The sequence below is a fragment of the Oreochromis aureus genome, linkage group 3 (assembly GCF_013358895.1).
Source record: "Oreochromis aureus strain Israel breed Guangdong linkage group 3, ZZ_aureus, whole genome shotgun sequence".
NCBI classification, from domain to species: Eukaryota; Metazoa; Chordata; class Actinopteri; order Cichliformes; family Cichlidae; genus Oreochromis; species Oreochromis aureus.
In genome coordinates this window covers 15,583,097-15,593,029 of record NC_052944.1, presented here as the reverse complement: position 1 = coordinate 15,593,029, position 9,933 = coordinate 15,583,097, and positions in this window count along the sequence as shown.

Sequence of the window (9,933 nt, the reverse complement as noted above, 5' to 3'; positions counted from 1 at the left end):
TTTTGCAATCTGTATTCGAAATTCGCATAAAGAACAACTGTAACAGGAGAACAAGGAACAAAACAGGTAGAGGAAAAAAGAACAGGGCTGCTTATACTATAGGTGCCATATGTGCAGAGCAGCAAGGAAAAAACTGCAGTAAGATTACACCGCAGAAAACCAGAACTGCATTATCATAATCCCCTGGGACACTGCTTAACTTCAGTTTTACCATCTACAACAAACTAAAGCTACACATGGAAATTTCCCAGATCCCAAAGCAGTATCTGTCTGAAAAACTTCTTTGGTTAATTTTAAAATAGCATTAAACACAGAAAAGCTGAAGAGAGTCTTAAGCTGAGATCAAACATCGACATTTATTTGTCTTTGATTTACCAAAAGAAATCAATGGGATGCTAAACAATAGTATACTTAATAATGTGTTAAACATCCAGCACTTTTTTTTTTTACTGAAGAGCGAAACAAATAAATTATACTTTTCAAGTTGCAGTGATTAAAGTATGGTCTAATTCACAAGTACAATTCAACTAACACAATCTGACTCACTTTTATTGAACACAGTCAGTAATCTTTCACAGTACAGGCTGGAAAATTCAACCGAACCTCGACCTCTGCGCTAACGACGTCTCTAATAGTACAGGGAGTCAGGTGGTCCAATTAAAGAGAAGAGATTAGAAGTGGGGGTTGTTCTTGTGTTATTCCTATAAATAAGTGCATCAAAAGTCTTCTTACTGACGCCAAAGTCTGCACTTCAACAAAAGTGATTCAGTTTGTGTCTTGATCACAAGAGCGGAAGCTGGAAAACAATTCAAGAGGACGCGAGTGTTCACCGATCCACATTCGGACACTTTGTTTACAAGCAGGGGAACTCTTGACATGATTCTTGGTGTGATCAGCAAGCAGCACCAAACCAACTTCAAAATAAAAGAATTGAAGTTTTTAAAGACTAAACAGATTTTTCACATGTCTGGGACAAATGAGAGACAAAATGCTGAACACTATATGTAGCTGAAAAAACAAACTACACAACGTCACCAAACCTGTGGCGATTGGTGGATGGCTTCTGGGACTGGAGGCTTTGCTACTAAGGGAATCAAAGTTGTATTTGGGAAATTTTAGGTGAGAATATAAAAGGAGAGGGTTGGTGATGCAACAAGACAGTGACCCTATATTTGTTCGTGTGTTAATACCCAAGTCAGATTGTGTTTGTCTTCAGTTTGGTTGTAAAGAGCCAGTTTGGAAATCCCGGTAATCCCAAATGGTTAGCAAACTTTCTCTTTATGACACTAAGTTGTGTTGCTGTTGTCTGCATGAGAAACAGATCTGTAACCTTCCATAGGCTCACCGAGACATCTGCTGTACATGGCAACATGAATAGAGCTTTTGGCTTGGGTTCAAGGCTCCGAGAGTGCCTTTTGTCGGTGAACGGTCTATTGTGGGTGGATAGGAGGATGGTGTTTACGGTCGCCGCTACCTCCATGGCCCCCGCAAGGAGGATAATGAGATACAGTTGTTATCAGTGACAGCCGAGGGCCACGAGGAGTTGTATCGGCCCGGTGCCTCGACTCTGATCCTTCCAGAGTGGGAGGCAAGATTGGAATGATGCTAATGTTCACTTGAAAGCCTTTCTAATTACTTCTTAGTGGGAACTGCACATGTTTAACTGGAGAGATGTGACATGAAATTTAGCATATAGTTAATAAGCTGGTCCGACTGGTCATTTTTGCGCTATTTTGCTCATTAGTAAGTTGCATAACTTGCATTTTAATTGACCACAGCTAGTGTTAGACTCTTGAATAACTTTAGCTAAGTCTAAATTTAGCTAAAGATACACAAGGCTAGTAAAAAGTTGCTTAGAGATGTAGTTCTGTAGGTCAACATATAACCTCTGTGGATAGAAGAATAGAAGTCAGCATGCAAATCCCTCTCATCTTAGTGACTCATGTTAAATTTCCCAACTTAGCAGCAGAAAAAGAAAATTATGTATTAAAGCCTGGTGTAAAAAGTGGTATTGTGGTATGTGACAAAGTGAATGAGCAGCAGCCGAACACTTTCATCCTCACCACTTGCCTCATAAATATGAATTTTATACACCACAGTATATTATTTTCTACATGTGCTTATTTGCTATGTTTTGCCATTGCCAAGGTAACACTGCTTCACTTACTATTCTGGGTTTGTTTGTGTTAGCATTATGTTGCAGTTAACATCAAAGCAATTCCACAGATGAAGGCAAATACAGTCTATCTTTTATTGTGTTGTAGATGTTTCATGTCATTTATTCCTTTGTTCATACTTTACTATTGTTTCTTTGTTCTGAGCCGTAGTGGAGGTAAAGTGTTTGGGAAGGAGGCTCCTCCGCATCTCCTGACTTTTATAGTGCTGGTGATTTCATGGTCAATATGACTGGGCTACATAAAGTAGGAATGTTTTCTTTTGTGTGAGTTTTTTCTTGTCTGGATCACTGAATCACTTGTCAAGAGTATTTGTCTTATTGGGAGCTATTTAGCTGTGTAAATTAACAAGTTATTGAGTTACAATTGAAGTTCAGTAAAACACAGAAGAAACAGAAGAAACACACAAAAAAAAAACCCTACACAGAAGTATTTTTGTGGAGACATTAACACAATGAAACAGCTGTGACAAGCTAACAGTGACAAGCTAACAGCTAACGGCTACTAGCTAACATGTATATATAAAATTATATGACTTATGAGATTAAATCACATATTACCTGCATCTTTTTCTACCTTTGTGTTTTATGACAATTTGTTATTTTCTATCTCTGTTGTGTTTTATTTAACTTCTGTTGTGTTTTGTGTTTTTCTTTTTCTGGGTATTTCCTTAAGCAGTGGTGCTTTTGACCTCTCAGGGCTACCATAGATTTCGGGAGTTTTTGGTTTGACTTTTGCACATCATGAAGAACACTCTAAATAAACTACTCATCTCTGGGAAAGCATTTCAGCCAGACTGTTTTACATGGTGCAAGGACAAAAATGTTGAAAGACTCCTTTAAACTGTATTAAACTTTAAGTTATGCATATTAGGAGCATGGCAGCTGGCAGGTAGGTTTTCAGTACATGCGGTTGTAGCTACTAGCTGTCTGCTAAGTGATGTCACAGGGACATTTTTATATAGGCACAATAAATACTAGAGCCCTGGGCTAAACTAATGCTTCCCACTGAGTAGGTCTGTGAATATTAGTATAATGGAAAGTATTCAAGCATTACTCTGTAAACTGGCATACTATTCGGCTGACAGAGGTCTGGTTTAGAATTAAGATGTTTTGATCTAAAATATACCTTAGTTTGAACTTTGACATATCTTTTACTCACCCAGCCTCGCTCTAATCACAGATGCCATTCATTCTTATCTCAGTGCTCAGACCAAACATAAAAGCGAATCAGTAGTAGAACCCTTCACCCAATATCCTTGCTGGATGTAGCACAACATCTTAATTGATTTGTTCCAAAACCAGATGAAGTGACTCACAAAAATCTGCACTATATGCCCTCAGATAAGTGCAAAAAAAACAAGATTTCTGCTTTGAAGAGTATCCAGCAATTATATGTGGTATTTGCGGACAAACACCATTGTTCATGGAATTTAGGGTCGAAGCCGAGGCCCTTACAGATGATTTATGTATTCAGCTGGGGATGGGGGAGGATAAAATGGGCAAATTTCATCTGGCTGTAGAAAGCTCCAGCCCAGCGGGCCTAGAGAAGGCTTAAACATAAGCAGGACGGGTGCCAGGTCCTCTCCTCGGCCATTGTGCTTTAATTAACCTACATAGGAGCTGACTGCTTAAATGTGCAATGATAGATAAGGCCCCTTGGATGATTGATTTATTTACTGCACATGCTAGTGATTTCCATAACATTACAAGCCATATGAGGCACAAAAGTCATTAACGCTCAATATGGCCGTCAATGTATACAACATACAGTAAAACCTGCTTTCAGGTGGAGGTAAGCTAATAAAAACGCAGTAAATGGAGGGGAAATTTTGGCTTGAAGATCAGCCAAGGTCACTGATGTTCCAGTAAATAACAGCGAGGACAGGAAATGATGGAGAGATGTTGAATTCACGACTTTTGGAGACATTGTTTTACAAAAGCACACCAGGTCTGGCTTTGTCAAGTGAAGTCTGGCATGGGCCCAGCAGCAGTCTGAGGCTGTGATTGCAGCCGAACGTCTCCATCAGAGAGCACTAGAAGGTAACGGTGGGATTAAAATGGGCACTGCTGGCACATACAGGCGGGCAGGGTGTTTCTTTTTTTTTTTTTTTAGCTAGGCCATTGTTCCATATGTGCTCCACCTGCGCCTCTCAGAGCCTCGCGCCAAACACACGGCCGGCAGGCTCCACCATCCTCGCTGATTGGAAGTTGCCATGGTGATGCTGGAAGCCGGTGCTGAAAATAGGGGGGGTGTGCTGTAAATCTCAACATGGTATTTTTTTAATTTAGGAAATTGGCAAAGGAAGTGTAGTAAATGAATCGGCGTTAATAATAATTCACATATGGGACAAAACACAATTAGGCTGCTTTTGGCTACAGGCAAAGAGAAGACAGCTCCCTCTAAAATGTGATCTCATCTCATCAAAGGCACTTCAGCTTTCCCAGTAGTCCTGAGTGAGCAGATAGTACGGCTCCATGTGATAATGATGTTTATGGAAATAATATGACTGAAAGTTATCACTGGACACAAAGAGCAGCGAGATGGAGACATCAATCATGCAATGATGACCCATAAATTGATTCCTTATCAGCTCGTGTAAATGGATGGAAAGAGTGATTCAGTGCTTTGGTTTATTAAATAGAAAACTCAATTTTTTCTCCCTCCCCCTGTGGAATGCTCACCCACTACCAGTGCTGTTTTGTTTCATAAGTTAGCTTTTTTTTTAAAATTTTTTTTTTATTTTTTTATAAATTTGTTTGGAGTGCAGAGGAAAGCCGAGCAGCAAAGCTCACCCGTAGCTTTTAATAACACGATGGCCACCATCCAGCTTCAGACGAGTCCTGGGATTGGCTGATCCCTTCACACTCTGGCACCTGGAGCAAGCCTGAAGTATATGTATGTGTGTGTCTGTATGTGTGAGTGGGAGAGGGAGAGGGTGAAAGAGGCTGTCATTGGTGGCTGCACTATTGGAGGCGTGACATGACGAGAATCAAAGGCCGTCACCTGCAACCGAGTGAGAAGAAAAATCATTAAAATGGTTTCAGGCCAAAAGCCTTTGCATAAAATCCGAAAACTTTTAGTTTGGGAGAGGAGAAAAAAAACATTTTCTCTTGGTTTTAAATTCAAAGTTCAAAGTGCATTCAAGGAAATTCTTGGCTTAGGTTTTGGTATTTGCAGCAGGTGTGAGGGAATACGTGAGGAGAAAAACCTTCCTGACTAAAAGTGTCTGCGCTCGAGTTTGTATTAAAAAGACAAAGCCGCAGCGCTGCCTGCAACACTCAGTGGTGACCCACGTATTTGCTTATGATTGGCACCCCCCGTCTGAAAACGGCTGTGCAAATATGATATGTACATTTGCATGTTTGTTGTCATTCATTTCACCATTAATCCATAATCCAAACTAAACTGGCGGTAAACAGCATTGCGGGGGGAGGTGTTTGATTGTTCAGCTGTGGCTCCAGGATCATCCAGTGATACATGCAAAATGGGGCTTTGGGTCAAGATCACAGCACAGATAGAAACAGATCAACAAAAAAACATCTCTGCCGTTTTCTCTGCACAGAAATCCTCAGCAGCGTTTTCTATATTTCTCACGTTGGTGTTGTTTATGAGACTCCTGCGCCGGCTTAGCCGGTGCGGAAGTGACCTTTCCGAGTCATTGAAAATGCAGAGTAGCTACAGACAAACTGACCTGCAGAGGAATTAGCCGCTGCTCCTTTCGTCTCCTGCAAACCCAACAGCTTGAACACGCCTGGGCGCTGCCTCACAAAGGCGCTCTACGGAGGAGGCCTATTAATCTTCCCAAAGCCTCAAAAAAGCAAAAGAGTCAGTGTGGGCCCCTAAGTCTGGTGCCCGGGGCCCTCAGAACGGGGGTCCTTGGCAGGCTCTGTGGGGTCAGTCTTGGCCCTGGATCAAATAGGTGGGGGTGGGACAAGGGCACAGGATGGTGTACCTGTGCCCTTTAGCAGATGCCAGGCTGAGGCCGGCTCCGGGGAGAGGCGAAAGGATCATTCCTGGTGCTGCTGGCCTTCACAAACATCAATCAGGATGTAGCTGTCCTTCCTCCATCATTAAAGCGGAGATAGAAAGAGGGTCATTTGAAAGCGCCGCAGCTTCTCCGTCTGATATTTAAGGGCCCGGAGTGCGACTGAAGAGAGTGAGTGACACCTGTGATGCCGCCACTGCATTACAGAGAGAAATATTTTATTAGGAGTTTAATCTTCTGATACATGAAGCGATAACAGCTGACAGTATAACATGCAGATTGTGAGCGTGAGTAATTATTTGCCTGCACTCTGAGTAAATATTGAAGCAAAATAGGCCCGTTCCATATTTTGAGCCTCTTGCGGCATGGAAAAATAGCAAGGAATGAATGTTAAATCTTCAAAAATATAAGTATTTAGTAGTTCCCTACAAAGTTCTCCTGAAACACATTACACATACTGTTGCAATGGATGATATATTCCTTCAGAAAGATGTGAAAGGAAAGAGGAAAGGTTGTAAAATTTGCTGGCTTCTAGTGGGTGGGGCTTTTAAATTAAATCAGAGGCCCAGGTGCAAGAAGGCAGGAATGAAGGGGGGCTTTTTCTTTTTTTTATTTTACTTTAACTGAGCCAACACCTGCCTTTAGCTTGGTTTACCTTTTTAGGACTGGCCACAAGCAGCAAATCTTAACAAGAATCTCTGCATTAAGTACTATTTAGGCCGGCTGCTGGTGCTGAGAAATCTACTTAAGCTAACCTGACTTAAGGTAAGCCCTAAATAACCCAGTGCCAGCAACCTTCAGTTACTTCCTGTAAATCCTTTACAGGCACACCCGGTGTTAAAAAAGTAGAGCTTCTAGTCATTCACTGTCATGTCTTAAATGTACATCCATGCATTCAAGTGTGTGTGTATTGTCAACAGCGTGCACCACACCCAGTGTTACTCGGAGGGTGTAACAGTCTGTCACAAACGTTAAAAGTTAGGCACTGAAATAATCTTTTATAAGGGAAACATAAAATTATAAAGTGCTGTAACTGAAAATGAATTAATTACTCAATAAACTCAATTATGCAAAACCATAAATTGATATTGCTCATCTCAATATACAACATAAATGAATGAGACCAAAAATAAATCCAAAGCCATTAAATAAGGTTACAGTTGTGAAGCCTCGAGTTGTTTTCAACATCGCCGTCAAGCCAGAGGCACATCTGACCGAGGAGCTATTGAAGACTGTAATTTGCAAAATAAGCATCTAGTTGGATTAAATGAGACTTGAAACAGATATTTTACATCATAAATTAATGAGGAACCTACTGGGGTCAAAGATCAAGGGACACAGGGGCTGTTTTTTTATGGTCTAGAGTCTAGACAAAAGGGACTTTTTTTTGCCACCAGTTGGCAATCAGAAAGAACGCAGGTTTAAGGCACTCCTCCTTAAGCTTCACTTTTCCAGAATCTGCATTCTTTTAAAAGAATTATACATGTGGCATTGGCACAGATGGCATCACGGAGGAAAAAAAGCAAACAAAACACCAGTTCTCTGCACAGCAACTCCGTCTACCGTGGACACAATTCACGCAGAATCTACCTCCAAATCATCATTTTATTACAGTCCAGTGATTTATTCTGGTACATTTAAATGATAAAAATGTAACTTTCATCACATTTTAGAGCGCAGAGATTCATAATCAGTAAGATAAAACTAATAAATTCAGATTATTTCCTGATGTGTCTCCTCGTGTCTGTTTGACTGTTTGATCCCTAGGGGTGTAGTTTTGAAGTCAGCATATTTGTGGAGGGGCTGAGGTAGAAACCAAATGATGATTTTTCCTTAAATAAACAGTCTGTAATCAAGTTTCCCAAGCTCTAAATGCACAAACAATAAAGAGGAAACATTTAATTTGATTTCTGTCAAGTAAATCTACCAAAAGCGAAACCCTAAAATTATCCTGTTATTGCCTTAATGCTTCACTATCCTTCAGCTGGGCCTAATGCCTCTTAAACAAACAGACCTTGCTCAGGCTTTTCAGTGTTTGTAAGGACTTGTCAGAATAGATGTACCCTGCTGTGGCTGCTGCTCTTTTCCCCCCACAGCCTGCGAGGACTGAACAGAGCTCTACTGTGCCTCGGCGGACATTGAAATTCCCCCGACGTTTGTACAGTGAATTCCATTTCCTTGCCTTTTGATTCATACTTCTTTTTTCCTCCTCCTTTCCCCCTGTGAAGTACCTTTTTGTCCCCTGTTTGAACTTGGGTGAAGAATTCATCTGCAAGTGGAGGTTGGGGGTCAGACAAAACGGGCGAACTGAATGACTTAAGGAGCGGCGGAAAGGGAAAAATATGAGGAATGGTGGCATGCATTGACAATGAATAAGATTAAATAAGGTCTGCAAGTGATGGCTTCCTCTGTTAATGCGATTAGTGGAAGTGGGCTGTTTATATAAGCGTTAATGGGAATTCAGTTGAAAGAATTAATGGTGATGAATATCCAAAGTTCAACCAATCCGACCTATGAAGAAGAAGCTCAGAAACCGTTACGCTTTAAAAACATTGTTTTATTATTAATGTTCTTCTTTATTCGCTATAACACGTGCTCACAAGAGTTATGGCAGCTGGTCCGCGACACAAACTCATCTAACTGGAAGCTAAAAAAAGAAAGTCAGCATGAACTCCTGGATTGGACGCTTTGTTTTTGCTCCTGTGCCATACACTCTAGCTGCTCAGCTTTTTCTTTATAATCAATGCTGTCCACATTTACTGTTGAGGTCAGCTCTGAGCAGCTTGTTCTCATCGCAGTGAGGTTCATCTATAACTATATGCGGTTTGTGGATTAGGGGATGAAAGAATGCCACTGACTGTGAAATTGCCTGATTTTTATCGGGGATGTTGGTGAGCAGCTGTGCACAATCCTCTGCCCTAATCTCGGGGCTGGAGAGGGGACCGGGCAAGGAGGGGAGGTGTTTGTGTGTGTTTTTGTCTCCCTGCATGTGTGTGTGTGTGAGAGAGAGAGTGTTGCGTGCATGCCAATGTTGGAAAGGTTCTGAATGGTTGTGTTTATGCATGATCCTTCAGAAGGCTAGTTATCCCTGATAAGTTATCCCAGTGTTGTCCCAAAATCGGTGGTGCTACAGGGATGCAGGAAGGATTCAGTAGATGACTGTGGCGACAGCTTGGCTTTTCATGTTTCAGTTGGTAAAGGCCAGTAAAAAGATATGTCATAATAATATTATTGATGCATTGACTGTATAATCCTGTCTCTCCACTATCTAACCAAGTCTAGTCCTGGAATAAGGATAGAGAGGAAATCTAATTAAAGTTCATGTTGCATAATAGTGAATCCATAAAACTGTATTCTGTCTACAAAGTTTCATATTAAATTAAATTCAGTTTGACTTAGCACTGAGTCACAACAACAGTCACCTCAAGACACTTTATATTGTAAGGTAAAGATCCTAAGGTAATACAGAGAAAACCCAGACAACCCCCTCTGAGCAAGCATGTGGTGACATTGGGAAAGAAAAAATTCCTTTCAACATGAAGAAACGTCTGGAAGAACCAGGTTCTACAACTTCCTGTCCATCTATTTAAGGAGACAATATGCATGGGGCATTCGAATGTCACTAAACTCTGTGGTGTTGTGCTCAGTTTACTGTTTTAGCTCTTTTGAAACAATCCTCAGATATGCAAAAGGCCCAGCAGCAACTGGGAGGCAGACAATTAGCAACTCAGTCATGGAGCATGGAACAACTACAAAGCGGGATATTTTCCT